At 44.3% G+C, this 16,610-nt stretch overlaps 1 protein-coding gene and 1 pseudogene across 1 annotated transcript in view; one reads left to right on the plus strand and one right to left on the minus strand.

The window, feature by feature from the left end:
• Sgcg (sarcoglycan gamma) overlaps nucleotides 1–1,071 on the minus strand; it is a 69,547-nt gene extending 68,476 nt beyond the window's left edge. Inside the window, exon 1 of the mRNA XM_036199589.1 lies at nucleotides 1,039–1,071. The gene's annotated coding sequence lies outside the window, so the exon portion shown is untranslated. The remainder of the gene's footprint in view (nucleotides 1–1,038) is intronic.
• A 296-nt stretch (nucleotides 1,072–1,367) lies between these two features.
• On the plus strand, nucleotides 1,368–15,282 carry LOC118590748 (annotated as a pseudogene).
• The last annotated feature ends 1,328 nt before the right edge of the window (nucleotides 15,283–16,610 follow it).

A 16,610-nucleotide genomic window follows, 5' to 3' on the forward strand; every position in this document is an offset into this window, starting at 1 on the left:
AGCAGCGGTTCTCAACCTTCCTAATGCCGCCACCCTTTAACACAGTTCCCCATGTTGTGGTGACCCTAGCCATGAAAATTATTTTCATTGCTACTTCATAAGTGTAATTTTGCCACTTTGTTATGAATCATAATGTAGATATGTGTTTCCTGATGGTCTTTGGTGACCTCTGTGAAAGGGTCCTTCGACTCCTAAAGGGGTCTCAACCCACAGATTTAGAACCACTGATTTCAAGGTACATTGCTGTAAAAAGGAAGCTCCCGTGCCTGACTGAGCATTTTGGTAAGCTCTCCCAACTCACAACTTCAGCATGAGTATGTTTCTTTGGAGTAACAGTGTACAGTATTGTTGATAGTTTCTTTACAGCATATTCGGGAAGAGTTGTCCATGCAGCCTGCCAGAAATACACAGGTTTATCTCCTTTTAGGAACATCAAGACAGGACAGTGAGCCTGTGTGCACCGTCCTAACTATGGAATCTACTTCGCAATATCACTTGAGGAGTGGTTGTTTCTCTGATAAACTGAGATCACACGAATGTTTGGAACCATCGGGATGTCTATCCAATAGGATTTTTAAAACACTATTTTCCAATTAGAGCATGCAAATACATAAACACCAAACTTCCGGAGTATGAACACGGCTGTGAGAGGCTACTGAGCCTGAGAAGACAGTAGCCACCAGCGCTCTGGGGACTTTGGTTTCTTTCCAAGACCCCAGAGTAAACGTCTTGAACCTTCACACTTAGTTCAGATGTACCGAAAGTTACCTGCTGGCTTCTGGGTAAAATCCACGCACAGAGAACAGATTCACCTTCATCCTCTCACACTACACAGCACTCACTCGGAGTTGAGTCTTGTCCCAGAGCAGTCTTTTAGACAAAGCAAGCCCAATCTAAACTTCACTGCAGGACTATCCCCAGCCCTCCCAGGGCTCAGCAGAGGAGCCCACTGTGCACCACAGAGATGGGAGTAGGGGAGGTGGAGCCCCAAGTGGTGGGAGGTCTTCGGGAAGGCTAAAGCTAGACTGGGACCCTTACCTTGGTGGCCTTGGTTAGGAGGTTGGAGAAGAGGGCTGTTTGTGCTGAGCGGTGGATGGTGACGGTCCTTTTTTATGCTGTTGTGCTTTGGGGGGGGGGGGTCTGGGGTGCAAACAGCCCCGGATTCCCCTGCACTCCAGACACAGACTCTTTCTTGCTCCAGAACAACCTGGATCTTGGCTGGTTCCTCCTTGCCCAACAACCGAGTTGACAACTCTGCTCCAGGCGGGGCGTCCCCCACGCAGGCGCGCACATCCCTCAGGTTCTAGGAGCAGCTGCCCCAGGTCGCGGAGGTGGGGGTCACTGCGCAGCCTGGGAACCCAGTCCACATGACCAGTGCTTCGCTATCTCCACGCTGCTCTAAGTCCCTGCACTGCACAAGACCCCGCCTGCGCGCGTGGCCCTTGCAGATGTCCCAGCGATCCCCCTACCTGAAGAGTCCAAGTGCGGTCTCCAAGTACACCCTTCCAGCCTCTCTCCAGCAACTGCACTCCTTCTACCCGGGCCGGGGGACTCCAGCACCCGGGGACCCCTACACCCTCCCCACTCCCCGCACCGCGCTTGTGGGTTCCCAGGCTGTGCACTGACTTCCTCTCTGAGTCGCGCTGCCTGGCTCCTCAGCTCCTAGTGTGGGAACATCAGGCAGTCCACTACCTGACTCTTAGCTTAGGTCCCAGCCGCCGCAGCTCAACTTGAGGACTTGCAGCGAGGACGCGGAGCCACCCGTAGTCCCATCTCGGCTCGAACCCTCGGGTTATCTGGGTCTTAAGGTGCCCAGGGGCCAGATGTCTTCTTTTGTAACCTTTCTCCAAGCGGGTCTCTCTAGAACTCCACATCAGTCATCAGCACAGCGCGCTTTACATCCTTCTGTGAGGTCGGTCTTCAGCGAGGTCGGGTGACCCGCCAACAGGACACGCCCTCCGGCTTGAGAGGCGACAGTGGCAGAGGCTTGGCTGCTCATTCAGTAGTTGGAAGAAGCTAGTTTATTGTAATTTTCTCAGGGCGGGAAGGGATGCTGTGAGCTGTGATTAGTACCTGACTGTGTTGTTTATTTACCCATGAAACACACACATTCGGGAGTACCAGGGGAAGAGTCTCTGGCTGTTAGCAGTTTCCTGCGGCTAGCCTGGGTATGGGGAGATGTTGCGTGAACGACGCAGATACGGATCATCTCACAGTTCCTGAAGGGGGCATGCTAGGGAGCTTTATGATTTCAAACAAGGAAAAATGTTGTCTAGAGTAACAAGGCTGCTGGAGGCATTTGAAATGTTTCTCTTGTAATAAAACGGAAACATTTACAGTTTGCAGCCCAAATGTTTACAATGTTTAGATCACAGTTTAGGAAATGCAGTCAGTGTGCTGGAAAAGTCCAGCGGACTGCTTCACTCTTGCAACTGTACCAGACAAGTGGCTGTGACGACCATTCTTTTAAATACTTCCTCTTGGGGCCGGAGCACAGGCTCAGAGGCTTAGAACACTGACTGCTGTTCCCGAGGACCAGGGTTTGAGTTCCAGCACCCACTGGTTGCTCACAACTGTCTCTAACTACAGTCCCTGGGATTCTGATGCCCTCTTCTGGCCTCTAGGGTACCAGGCACATGAATTATGCACAAGACATACACGTAAGAAAAACTCCAAAATAAATAAAACCTTAAAAATATAAAAAATATTGCTCTTAATGTATTATTGAGGACACATTAATGATGTTCCTCATATTTCACAGTCAATGTAAAGACGATAAATGTGAATTAACACTCCAAATACACCCATGTGGTACTGGTTTGTTGTGATAAGCACTGTGACAAGAAGCTTGGGAGAGAAAAGAATTTATTTCACCTTACAGCTTACAGTCAGTCCCTCATGTCAGGGCAGGAGCTCAAGGGAAGCGACGAGAGGCAGAAACTGAGGCAGAGGCCATGGAGAAGCACTGCTTCCTGGCTTGTTGTCCATGTCTAGCTCAACTTGTTCTCTTAGATATCCCAGGACTACCTGCCCAAGGATGGCACTGCCCACAGTGGGCTGGGCTCTCCCACCTCAGTCACTGAAAGAAAATGCCCTACAGATTTGCCCACAAGCCAATGTCTTGGAGGCATTCTGTACTGAGATTCTCTCTTCCCAATGACTCTCATTTGTGTCAATTTGACACAAACTAACCTGCACACCTGTGAAGGCTGTAGCTAATAAGAATCTGTTAACTAATTTACTAATTATTAATGTATATCAGTATGAGCATGGTCTCGGCGACAGTTCTGTTGGCTCAGACAGAAATAATTGGTAACTGTTTTGTCCCCAGATGGTGAAAGCCCTGAGATCCAGCACTCCAAGGATCCTGAAAAGCAGGCGGATGTGCAAAATGTGAGTTCACCCAACTGCTTGGATGGAATACTTCACCAGTAAAAGGGATCCTGAGCAACCTAGTCCATGTATACTAAGTGATATGAATCCACGAGCATGGTGTGTCTATATTATGAAGCCATTGTTTATATTGTAAAACAGAGAAGTTTCAAAAGGAAAGACCAAAGTACGTGTGGTCGGGAAAGGACTGGAATAATAGTAGAAGGCCCTGTGGAGACTCTACAGTGGACAGCTGCACCTGTGGAAAGCAAATGAAAATCCATTTAGAGTGTCTCGGGCACAGCAAATGGGAAAATATTTATCCATGAAAATAGTCTGAGTCTTGGTATGAGCAGTGAGTTTGTAATATTTAAACCAAGACCCACTGATTTCTCCAACTCCCAGTTCAGTGTGATAGAAGCTGGGTTGAGTGGGTGTGGCCAAGACTTTACTATCTCTCTATCCCTTACCAATCCAGAGTTGGTTGTGATCATAAAAGAGGTAGACCCAGGCACATGGGGGTTAATTAAGAGCCAAGGAGACCTTAACAATGCACAGTTATCTGAGGAGCAGCCATTAAGGGAGAGTGTGGGCTTGCCCAGGTTGCACAATAAGAGATATGCACATCATAGACTACACAGAGGAGGAAATAGACTGCCCTCACTGTGACCAGTGAACACCAACAAATAGGCCATGAAACAAACACATGGTCTAGGGATGCAGCTCAGTCAGAATAGTGCTTGCCTAGCATGCCTGAAGCCCAGGGTTCCATCTCCAGCTCTACATAAAACCAGAAATGCTGGTACATACCTGTACCTGAGTCTTGGATGGTGGAAACAGGAGAATCAGAAGCTTGAGGTCACCCTCAGTTACACAGCATGTGTGAGGCCAGCCTGGAATACATGAGATCCTATGTCAAAAACAAGCACACATGTGGAAACACTATACACATATACCACATATACACACAGAAATACACATGTACAGACACACACAGCTGATTAAACAAATGAGCAGACTACAGTTTTGAAGTTGATTAGGGGATGATAATTCAGAGTTGTTGTAATTCTTTAAAATGTCTAGTTTGCAACAAAAATTATAAACTATGGAAACAAAAACCAAAATCAAACCAAAACAGAAGGATGGACTCTTTCTCCTATGTATGGGTCAGGAGAAAAAGCATGCAATCGCAACCCCGTTAGGATGAGGGCTGAGTACTCAAGGACATCAAAGTTGCCACTGCAGATATGCTTAAAGAATTAAAGAGGGAAGCCACCTGGGGAGGTTTGGTAGCTCTGTCACACCAGACAGAAAAGCAGTAGGAAAGAAGAAACACAGTCAAGTGGATGTTCTGCTACTGGTATGTACAGTAACCAAAATGGAAAGCTGACCAGAGATGCTCAATTATATATTCGGGTACTCCTTGAGCAGCACATATAATAAAACTGAATTGATAAAGAGATGAGGGAACAGGGATGGTGTTAATCAAAATGAAGGTGATATAAGAAAGCCACTTGGTAACCTACTATCTGGTAGGTCACCAATTAAAAACGTGAAAGAAAGTTTGAAGGCAGATAGCCTTGAATGATTAGACAGTAGCAATCTTAGAAGCAATGGATTACTAAATGAAAGCCCCCGTGTCAACTGTGGAAGTCACTGGTCAGGGAAGCCACAGAGTCCCCCAGACAATATAGGGTCTTGTCATTCCTCCTGGTTACACCAGAACTACTGCTGTGGTCACCACACACTTTGCATGCAAGATGTAGATAAATCAAGCTGGAACTAGGCTGGGAGATTCCTCCCTGCCAGCTGACTCTCATGGAGCCAGATGATATGCAAGCTTCTCTGGGATAAAATTAGAAGTGGTTTAAGCCAGTTATGAACTAGAGCATCAATCTGCCAAGCAAGATGTGCACATTCGTGCAATGAAGACACAACTGTTATAGGGGTAACCAACCACTTTATATTTAGGTTTGTGGCTGGCTCTATAAGAGGGTATCTATGCCTGATACTGTAAATCTGACCCAAAGCCATTACTGAAGAGGTATTAGTCTCCAGGATTGGGGGCACAGGGACCTCAAAAAGCTGCTTAGCTGAACTGATATACCATCAAACCACTCACCGAATATCTATGCTTATATCCACAAACAAAGGCTAATCTCAGCTTTAAACAAAGAACCCTCTCTTTGCAATGAACAGAAAAAAGGCAGACTCCTGGCTGTCCAAGGTGCTGAGAACAAAAGATGGCTGAGGGCTTGGCCCTAGACTAGACATTCATATCGCTCCTTAAGCTTCAGGCAACATAGTGAAAGAAGAGGGAGAGAGGATGTAGGTGGGGCAGAGTGGGGAGAGAGCCTAAGCATCATCACACATGGGAAGCACAAACTCAGAGTAAGTGCAGACTGCCAAGGGGGTCAGAGAAGTCAGGCCTTCCTAACAGCTACAGAGAGGGAATCAACTCACAGGGTTGTTAGCCCAAAACTCAGGATCATGCAGATGGCCCTAGTTAAACAGTCAGTCAGACACTAAACAAAACCAGAATTAATAAATGGGGAACAGAGATGGGGGAGGGTAGTAGGGATGGAAGGAAATGGGGGGAAGTGGGGGATAGAGGAACCGAATATATAGTGTACATGTATAAAAGTGTGAAAGAACAGAAGTTATTTATTTAAAAAAGTACATTGCAAAAATAAATATATTTAGGAAAAAATGGGAAAAAGAATAAATGAATGCAAAGATAAATTCAACAGGAACACACACACACACACACACACACACACACACACACACACACACACACACGGTGGGGGAAGGAAGGGGGATGTGGCTCAGATTGGGAGGTCCTGGTTTAATCCAGGCACTGAAATAGAGAAAGGAAGAAAGGGATGGAGGGAGAGGTGGTGGAAAGGATGAATAAAATCTCAGAGAAGTGCTTAACAACAGTGTAGACACAGAAAGCAGGGCAGCGATTTTTTTTATAAATGGCTAAAACTCCTTGATGGTTTGTTGTTGTTGTTGTTTAAAGAAGCATTTATCTACCTATACAAAAAGCACAGGATAGGCACCGATGCACACAGGACACAGTGTGATTAAAATACTGAAGGTCACATAAAAAGACAAATCTCGAAAGCAGCAAGACCTACAAGGCACTCCAGTAAGACTGACCTCCTGCCGCCAGATGCCAGTGGGATGAGTTGGTAACAGCTCAGAAAGGAGGCATGATGCTTTGCTAACTCAGACGCTTTTTTCTGAGAAATCTGTTTTCTGGACTGAACGTGAGATCTTCCACGATGGACAGGGAGCTGGCAGAGCTGCAGTTTCTCACTTAAGGCCACTCTCTGGCTTCAGGATGAAGTGAGCATACACCCCACACACACCAGCAGCAGTTAATTACCCAGTGATTAGAGAGGCCGTGGAATTCAGCACCTTCTCAGTCCCCCCTGTAGATGACTTACATTCGATTGCATAAAGCAGTGAACCTGTAATTGTGCTATTGACTGACGATGAGCAGAAGTGTAATGTGTTTGATATCAGCACGAAGAGGTGACTACTTAGAGACACGTGGAAAAAGAATATATAAAACCGTGTTGCCTCATGGTGGTTGTGGTGGTGGCGCACACTTTAGTCCCAGCATGGAGGAGGCAGAGACAGGTGGATCTCGGAGTACAAGGCCAGCCTGGTCTATATAGTGAGTTCCGGGAGAGCCAAGGATACACAGAGAAACCCTGTCTCAAAACAACAACAACAACAACAACAACAAAAACTTCAACAAAACAACAACAACAAAAACCCCTGTTGTATGCAGCTAAAGCTGTGCCCTGGGAGGGCACCATCCACAGTGGCTGAGCTTCCCACACCAATCATTCATGGAGAAAATGCTACCACAGACTTGCCAGTGCTCTGTTGAGTTTCCCTCTTTCTAGATTACTCTAGTTTATGTATAGTTAGCAAAAACCAACCAGCACACTGTCTAGTCAGTGTTTGAATTGTAAACTACTTCTGAGAATGTTTTCATCTGAAGAGCCTTTTTGTTTGTTTTCAAAGTAAAATTTGATTCCAACCTTGACCATTTTCAATATATAAATCAATCTAGCTATTTCTATATCAATACCATGTTTTATGCCTTTTCAGCTTTCAGCAGACGTAAGGAACAGGAGAGCTTCTCTTGTGGTCTTTCTTCAGCTGTGAAGTGTACTTGGGATTACATCTGCATCTTTATCCAGGAGGCCTGCGTTCAATGAACTCAGAGCATCACACTGAATATAATATGCCCTGCTGCTTCCAAGACCCAGGGTACCAACACCCAAGTATGCTGCAGGCCCTCAAATAAGAGGGTGTAACACAGCACAGAATCTGTGCACAGTGTCCTGCTCTAATTCACATCCAGGTTATCTACAATCCCAACACAGTGGAGACTGTGTGCCAATAGCTACTTTGTTATGTTGTCTAAGGAGTATAGAAAATGATGGCACTGATCAGAACAGGTGTAATATTTTGGCTTTTTTTTTTTTTTTTAAACCAGTGATGGGTTAAATCCAAAGATATAGAACTTGGCTGTATTGGAGGAAAAGTATAGTTAAAGTCTCTGATCAGGTTTCATCTACAGTTTATAAAGTAGCTAAAGTAAGAGAGTACCGTGGCCCCGTCTGATGCTAGGCCTGGCTTGTGTCCATCGGACGATGGCCTATGTGGCAGTTCCTGATCTGAGACTGGCTTTGAGGCGAAGCCCACTGACTCCCCTGCCCCAGCTCCGTGGGAGCAGAAGGACTCACGGAGTCCCCAAGCCTGTGTCGCCCTCTGTTGCCTCCTTGAACTGGGAACACTCCACTTATTTTTAAAGAAACCCAATAAACATAGCATAATTGGAGACTAGTAGAAAAGATGCACCTTCATTACTAATGTCTGTTGAAAGCACCAATGATAATGTCATTGAAAGTTCACAGAGAAAATATGCACTTGAAATTTATATGCACAAATAATCTGTTCTAATCCTGATCAAGTTTTTTGGCTTTGTTGGAGGAACATATAATTATAAAAAGATCCACAGTCTGGAATCATCTTATAGAAGGTGGGCTTTGCTTTCCAAGATATAAAAACTCAACATAGACTTTTTCTTTTGTGTGTAGTTTTGTGTGGACATATTCATATGTCTGTGCATGTGTGTATGAGAGTGCATATGCATGTCTGAGGCCAGAGGTCAACGTTGGGTATTTTCCTCTATTGTCCAGTGCCTTTTGAGTCGGGGTCTCTCAGTGAGCCTAGAGCTTACCAATTGACTAGGCTGGCACTGGCCAATGAGCTCTAGTGATCCACCTATCTCTCCCCCAGAGCTGGGGCTGTGGACACATGCTACAGCTCTTACGTGGGTCCTGTAGATCCAGACTCTGGGCCTTACACATGTGTAGCAACCACTCGACCCACTGAGCCACATCCCTGGCCTCACATAGGTTTCTTTTTTTATTAGTCCTAGAAATGTCCATTCCTTATGAGGAATGGCACTGTGGGGGCTGGGGCATGGAGGTGGGGAAGAGGTGCTATGGCTCTTGGCGGGGGAGTGGGGCATGGGGTTGGGGAAGGAGAGGAGACCTGTGCTGAGTGGCCAAGGAAATGTAGCAGGGACCACCACATCAAAATGTGGACTTTAGGCTCAAAGTCAGTGGGTTTTGATTTCATAGAGTCAATGTGAGCAAACAGGAATCAGAGCATTTGAAGCAGCCTGGAGAGTTGCCTCTGTTCTCTTACTCTTTAGCTGAAGGATTTAAATGACTACATCAAAACTCCAAACACACACACACACACACACACACACACACACACACACACACACACATGAATTTAAATTTGTTTGCATCACTCAAAAAGCTAGTTGGAAGGTCTCATTTCCACCTTTGTGATATACTATTAACTTACATAGCGGCACTGTTCGTTCTGATGTTGTGATCCCTGAGTTGTGAGGATGGAGCCATTGACTTCCTGACAACCTGGGGATTTAGTCTATAAGTTTCAAGGAAAATTGAACTCCCATTAGAATCGACATCTTAGTCTGTCATGCCTTCACCAAGCAGATTTAGCACAACGTATGTCAGTCTGTCCTTTCTAAATACTAACTTCATGATATGCTAAAAAGTATTAATTACTCTCAAGTCACTGCAAAAATTCATCATCACAGTTTCAATATAACTACACAAAACAGCAAACATTGCTGCAGTTTTTAAATCTCATGTATTTATTTACCTAATGTGCCTGGAATGCTCTGGCACATGCGTCACGATGGGCACTCGGAGGCAGAGGACAACTTGCCAGGGTCAGTTGGCTTCTTCAGTGCCATGGGACCTGGAGCTGGAACTAGAATCAGCAGGCTTGGAGGCAGGAGCAAGCCTTTGTTTGCTGAGCCATCTTGCTGACACGTCCTGAGTTTTCAAGTGCTTCTCATGCTTTTTAGTTATGAGATCTTTCAATGCTGACATCTTAATTTTGTCCTTCTTTGCTGCTGATGTGTTTATTTTTATGTAATTATGAGCTGTCAGAAGTCTTTTTCATAACAACAGATTTTATTTGCTTTGCTGAACATAATGAAATTCATGAGCATAAGTGAACTATACAGACCCATTCAAATTAGACTTATGAGATTTTTTTATCTAATGGTGTCTATTAGAACAAGGACTTACTTAAGAAAAGAAAGCATGGAGTATATGGTTGTTTGAATAGGAATGGCCCCTATAGGCTCATATTGGTGAAATTATTAAGGCTACTCCATGTAGTTAAAAGGGAGGTTTATTTTGTGAGGTAACTTACAAATGAAGGGATAGGTAACAGGGGCTGGCAAAGGTATGGCGCAGTCCGGCGGTGTTCTCTGGAGAACTCTGCTCGGTCTACCTCCAGCATCCAGGGTTCCAGAACCAAGAGAGATCTCTCCTCTCAATCCTGGGTCTTCAGCTTCCTCCCTCAGGCCCACCTTGTGGGCGTGACCATTACCAAAGCCTCAATGGGGGTTGGAACTTCCAGGCCAAGGCTGGGATGGCTACCCACTACAGGCTCATATATTTGAATGCTTCATTTTTAGGGAGTGGTGCTACTTGAGAGGGATTAGGAGGTGTGGCCTTGTTGGAGTGGGTGTGGCTTGTTGGAGGAAGTGTGTCACTGGGGTGGGCTTTGGGGTTTCAAAGCCCAAGCCAGGCCCAGTGGCACTCTCTTGATCTCTGCCTGCTGCCTGCAGATACAGATGTAGAACTCTCAGCTACTCATGAGCACCATGTCTGCCTGTATGCTGCCATGCTCCCTGCCATGATGATAATGGATGAAATCTTCAAAACTGTAAGCAAACCCCAATTGGAAGCTTTCTTATATAAGAGTTGCCATGGTGGTGGTGTCTCTTCACAGCAATAGAACACTGAGATAGAGCCATGGAAACCATGAGTGGGCTTTATAAAAGATATATAGGAAGAAAACGCAGAGTGTTAGAGACTTTATGGGAATAACAGGAGGGCTAGCTTAAAGTGATAAGACAGAGAGAGAGAGAGAGAGAGAGAGAGAGAGAGAGAGAACCATCACATACAGTGACATACAGTTCATGGGCATCTGGACCATGGAAGTGGAGGGAGTGAGGAAGAGGCAGAGAGCAAGACAGCCTGTCATAAGTTAGAGGCATCAGAGTGCACAGGGGATTGAGACTTGTTTAACTCTAAGGGAAATGTGTGTTTTCACTTTGAATTTCCCAGGACCTCACAGGTTCACATCTAGACAAAGAGTAAGGAAGGCCAAATATACTCAGGTCTTGGGGGCAGCTTCTTGCTATTTAACGTCACTGTTAAATATCTCTAAATGAAAGGAGTGCTGTCTCTATGTGTTGTAACTTTCACAGAGAACTTCGTTAATTGTGATGAAAGTCTTGACTCATCTGGTGAGAAACAAAGCATCCTCTGGGGTGAGGGCCTTCCTCCTCCTCTTCCTCCTCCTCCTCCTCCCATTTTCCATATCCATCACTCCTACCTGTTTTATGTTCTGTTTAGAATCTGCTCATCAATTTCAGAAAGAAAGAGGAAAGAAGGAAAGGAGGGAGGGAGGGAGGGAGGGAGGGATGGATGGAGGGATGGAGGGAGGGAGATGCTTGGTAGGACTTCTACTGGCATCACACAAAATACAATTAGATTTTTTTAAGTTTTATACAATAGCAACAAAAATATCAATAATTGAAATTTGACAGGCAGATTCTACTTTGAATGCTAAAGAACCACAAAAAAATGAAGACACGAGGAGGCTTTCCAACAAAATATTAAGACTTATTTAGGGTCCCAGGTGAGCAAGCATGAGCACCTGAGTTCAGATCCTCAGGACTCCTGTAAAAGCCAGGTGTGTCAGTGCGCACTGGGAAGGGGAGATGGGAAGATATTGGGGGCTTAGCCAATCAGTGAGCTCATAGGAGACCCTGTCTCAAAAAGTAAGGCAGATAGTGATCAAGCAAGAACCCGAACACCCATCTCTGGCCCCCACATGCTCACATATGACATTCATACTTCCCCACACATGTATACGTTGGTAAGCATATCCTCCTCCCAACACATATGCAACTTACTTTAAGCCCATGTTTTTCAAAACACTGTTTACTTATAGGTAGGGAGACAATAAGGATCCATAAATACATGGAAACTTCTAAAAAAGGACATTACAAGTCACTGATGGACTTTGGATTCACCACCAGATTGTGTTGGGACAACTGGCTTCCTGTGTAAAAACAAGCTAAAATAGTTTTTAATTATGTACTAAAATAAACACCAAATGGTTCATGATCCAAACACGCATACAAAATGTGAAGCATCTGTAAGAAAAGGACTAGTTCCATGACTTTAAGTTAGCAAAGATAGCCTCAAATGAGACACAAAGCTAGTTTATGAGAGACAATAGCAGTAGTTGTCACTAAATTAACACTGAAAATGTCTATGAATCAAAAGACATTAAAATGTGATGAGGTTTCATGCTGGGAAATAAGACTTGTATGAATTACAAAAGATTATCATTTGGAAGACGCAGTTGTATAATTTAACATAATAACAAGTTACAGTAATAAATGGGCCTGTGGACTGGATGGCCAGTGATGGCTGCCCCCGTGCCTGCCTGCCTGCCTGCCCTCTGCATCTGCATGCTGCACTACCCATTTCAGACTGCATTCTGTTTGCCCACTCCTTAAACCCTGGCCGGTTTTATGAAATGTTTCACTAATAAAATGCTAGTGAATAAGCAACTCGCAGAAAAAGGAATCTGGAAGGGCCGGGCGGTGGTGGCGCACACCTTTAATCCCAGCACTCAGGAGGCAGAGGCAGGCAGATCTCTGAGTTCGAGGCCAGCCTGGGCTACCGAGTGAGATCCAGGAAAGGCACAAAGCTACACAGAGAAACCCTGTCTCAATAACAAAAAAGAAAGAAAGAAAAAGAAAGAAAGAAAGAAAGAAAGAAAGAAAGAAAGAAAGAAAGAAAGAAAGAAAGAAAGAAAGAAAGAGAAATCTGGAAGGACCATAAGGTCAAGTTAATAGATAATCAAGGGAGTGAAAATGAGACACCCGATGAGGCTCTGTCACACACATCAGACAGATCCTTAAATAAAGCTCTCCTGCTGTGACCCCAGTGATGGAGAGGGTGTCATACACTGCTGGGGTCAATAAAACTTGACACAAGCACATCAGAGAGTGAGCTTTGAACAGCCAATCAAAATCAAGGTGAATGATCTTCAAATGAAAATTAAGTTCTGGTCTTCTGGTCCACCTACAGTATCCCCTAACTACTCAGACTTCCCAGTTCCTCCTCCAGGATCTAGCCTGTTGAGTACCCCGACCTTCCCAAACACACCTTTTCTTTGATCTGCCAGATCTAGCCTGGGTCCCACAACCACTTCCCCAATTTAGTCCGGCCTCTCCCATCTAGCCACAGCCAAGCTCTAGCCTTCTGCCAGGACCTGCCCTACCAGCCGCCACCACCACCACCACCACCACCACCACCACCACCACCACCACCACCCTGGACCCAGATTTCCCACTGTCCTCCTTCAGGGTCTCAGCAGGTGAGTTCCCTGACCTCCTCATCAATGCTTTTTTTCTCAGCCCCCCCAGATCTGACCTGGGTCCGACAATTAGTGAACCAATTAGTCTGACCTTCCTTGCCTGCCCCTCAAAGGACCTCTAGGTTTGGGCCAGGATCAACAAATCAATCTAAAGAAAATACAGGAAGCAATATTTGGGGCTAAAGAGAAGAAAGACTATAGCAGAGAGACTGTAGAAAGAAGAACAAGTCCATGGTTGTTAAGACACAAAATGTCACTGAGAACAGAAACAATATGACCCCAAACCAACAACCCAATGGCCACAATACACACATTTCAGAACAGTTAAAGAGGGACATTTCATTCTCATCAAGAGGACAGTTAACTAAGAAGACATTACTATTCAAACACATGTGCACCAAACTCCGGGGCAGCCAATTTCACAAAAATCTACCACTGGATTTAAAGACATTGATTAACATCAATTTATTAATAGTAGGTGATTCCAATACCCCACTTTGACAAAAAACAAAAACAAACAAACAGACAAAAAAGCCCGAGAACCATTAGAATCAATTGACATCATCCATCAAATAGACTTAGCAGGTGTCTACACAATATTCCATCCAGCTCAACAGCACATGGAAGCCTTTCTAAAATATACCACATCCTGGGACACAAAACAAATCTTTACACACTCACACAAACTGAAATCATTCCCTGTAGCCTATCTGACCACAATGTGATAAAACTTAAAATTAACAGAAAAAAAAAAAATCTGTCAAATACACAAATCCATGGAGATTAAACAACTCATTACTGAATGATGAATGGGTCAAAGAAGAAATTAAGAAAGAAATAAAAGTCCTGGAATTAAATGAAAATGAAAAAAAAAAACCAAAAAAACAAAACAAAACACAACAAAACCTCTGGGGCACATTGAAATAAGTCTTGTGCGGGAAGTTTATAGCAGTAAGTGCCTACATTAGTTGGGGATTTAGCTCAGTGGCAGAGTGCTTGCCTAGCAAGCACAAGGCCCTGGGTTCGATCCTCAGGTCAAAAAAAAAAAAAAAAATCAGAAAGGCAGCAGGAGTGGCTGAGCAGTGGGGTGAGTAGCCACTGCTCTCCTGCTGCAGGAGGTGGCCACAGCTGCAGGGGACTGCCTCTCTCTGGAAGTGGCGTCACAGTGCTGCTGTCTTCATCACCATGCAGTCCAGGAAACGAATTCAGAACTCTCTCTCCACGTACGAGTGCATCAAAAGAGGCTGTTTGGAAAGGCTCTCCAGCAAACCGGAAAAGAAAAGGGAAACTGCCCCGGGTCACAGGGTCTTGGCACAATTCCACGCGCAATTGCGTCTTCCAAGATTTTCAAGCTTCAATTCTTCAGGTGTCAGACTCCACCAGCGATGAGCAAATGGTCGCACAGATGTCAACCGTTCACTGCGAATTCCCCTCTGGTTACAACTGTGATTATGGTGCAGAGCGGCTAAAAAGTCCTGAAGGATTATCTGACCCTTCCAAAGTAAAGGGATTATCTGGGAACCCAATGCTGGGGCCCAGGCATGTCGTCACTGGGAATGTGTGACACTGACACCAGGCCACGTCTCTAGGGCAGTGATTGTTGCTGGAGGAAACATGCTAATACAGTTTTACTGATAAAGTTTTTAGATAAAGAGCGTTCTCCGAAAACTTCCCCAAGCATGTGCTTGAAACTGACTGCAAACAGTGGGTGGAGCGGAGGTGGGCTCCATTCCAGCATCTCCGGGCACCGTTCAACAGATGAAGATTTCCAGACAGGAATACGAAGACAGAGGGAAGTAATGTGTAGAAAGAAAGAAAAAAATGCTCCTGCTCGGCCTGCTTGTCACCTCCTGTCTGTAACTTTAGTACACTCAGGAAAAGATGGCAATCTTTTGTAGAATGTTTACACGTGCCTGCATATTTTCATTTCCACTTGGACTTTTAAGGCTTTAACTGGTTCTATAAATGAAAATGAGTTTGTTTTCCTTGAAATGCACTTATTCTTATTACAGGCCTTTTATGGTTTTGTCTGAATGTCTGTTTTCTCTAAATATTTTGCTTTCAGCAAGTACTTTCTGGTTCTTCTGTGGGATGGTGGGATTACTTTTTATCAACTAGTAAAAGTTACTGCCCATGCGTGTTTACCTTGAGCCTGCTAATCTACAGAACCTGTCTTTATGGAAGATGTCACACGTCCTTTACAAGAGTTTCAATGCAGTCATGTCTTAAGATTTGTTGTGCACACAGGATTGTGTTACACTAGAAACTTCTTTCAAATTGTATTGTACTTAAATATGCCTAAAATAAACTACCCGGCACCAGACTCTTGTAGTTTGAACCAACACCACTGCTGAGTTGTACTGAACCAAACTTTCTTTCTATCTCCCATGGATTGTTGCTCTGAGAGACCCCTGCACCAACTAACCTAAAAAAAAGACAGAGAAGACTCAAATTAACAGATCATAAATGAACAGGGAAATATAATGGCTACCAAAAAAATTCAGAATATTCTATGGGAATATTTTGAAACCTGGATTCCGTTAAGCTGGAAAACCGGAAAAAAAAAAAAAAAAAAGGATGAATTTCTAGATTCAGGCAAACCACAAAATTAAACCAAGAAGTCATCAACCTGAACAGACTCATAACAAATGAGGGACTGAAATAGTAACAGAAAGAGAAAGCCTTTCAGCTAAAACAGAAGTCTGGATCCAGATGGATTCGCAGCAGGATTCTACAAATCATTCAAAGAAGATCTACAGCCAGTCTTCTTAAAGTATGCAAAAAAATTAGAAAGAGGAGCACTCTCCAACCCCTTCTATGAAGCCAGAAACTCTCTATCTAGCACTCAAACCAGGTAAAGACACAACCAGAAAGAAAACTACAGGCCAACATCCATGATGAGCACAGACTTAAGACACTTTGAAGCAGAATGCATACATATAGCAAAAAGATTACACATCATGACCAATTTGATTTGATCTCTAAAATGCAAAAATGGTTCAGCACATGTAAGTCAATAAATGAAACAAAGAACACATAAATGGATTTAAAGAAAAAAATCACATGATTAGCTCAATAGATACAGAAAAAGCCTTTGACAAAATCTAACATACTTTCATGATGAAAAAAAAACTAAACCTAGAGAATGTAGGACTAGATGGAACATACCTCAAAACAATAAAAAACTA

Source organism: Onychomys torridus, chromosome 9 (genome assembly GCF_903995425.1).
Source record: "Onychomys torridus chromosome 9, mOncTor1.1, whole genome shotgun sequence".
In the NCBI taxonomy this organism is placed as follows: domain Eukaryota; kingdom Metazoa; phylum Chordata; class Mammalia; order Rodentia; family Cricetidae; genus Onychomys; species Onychomys torridus.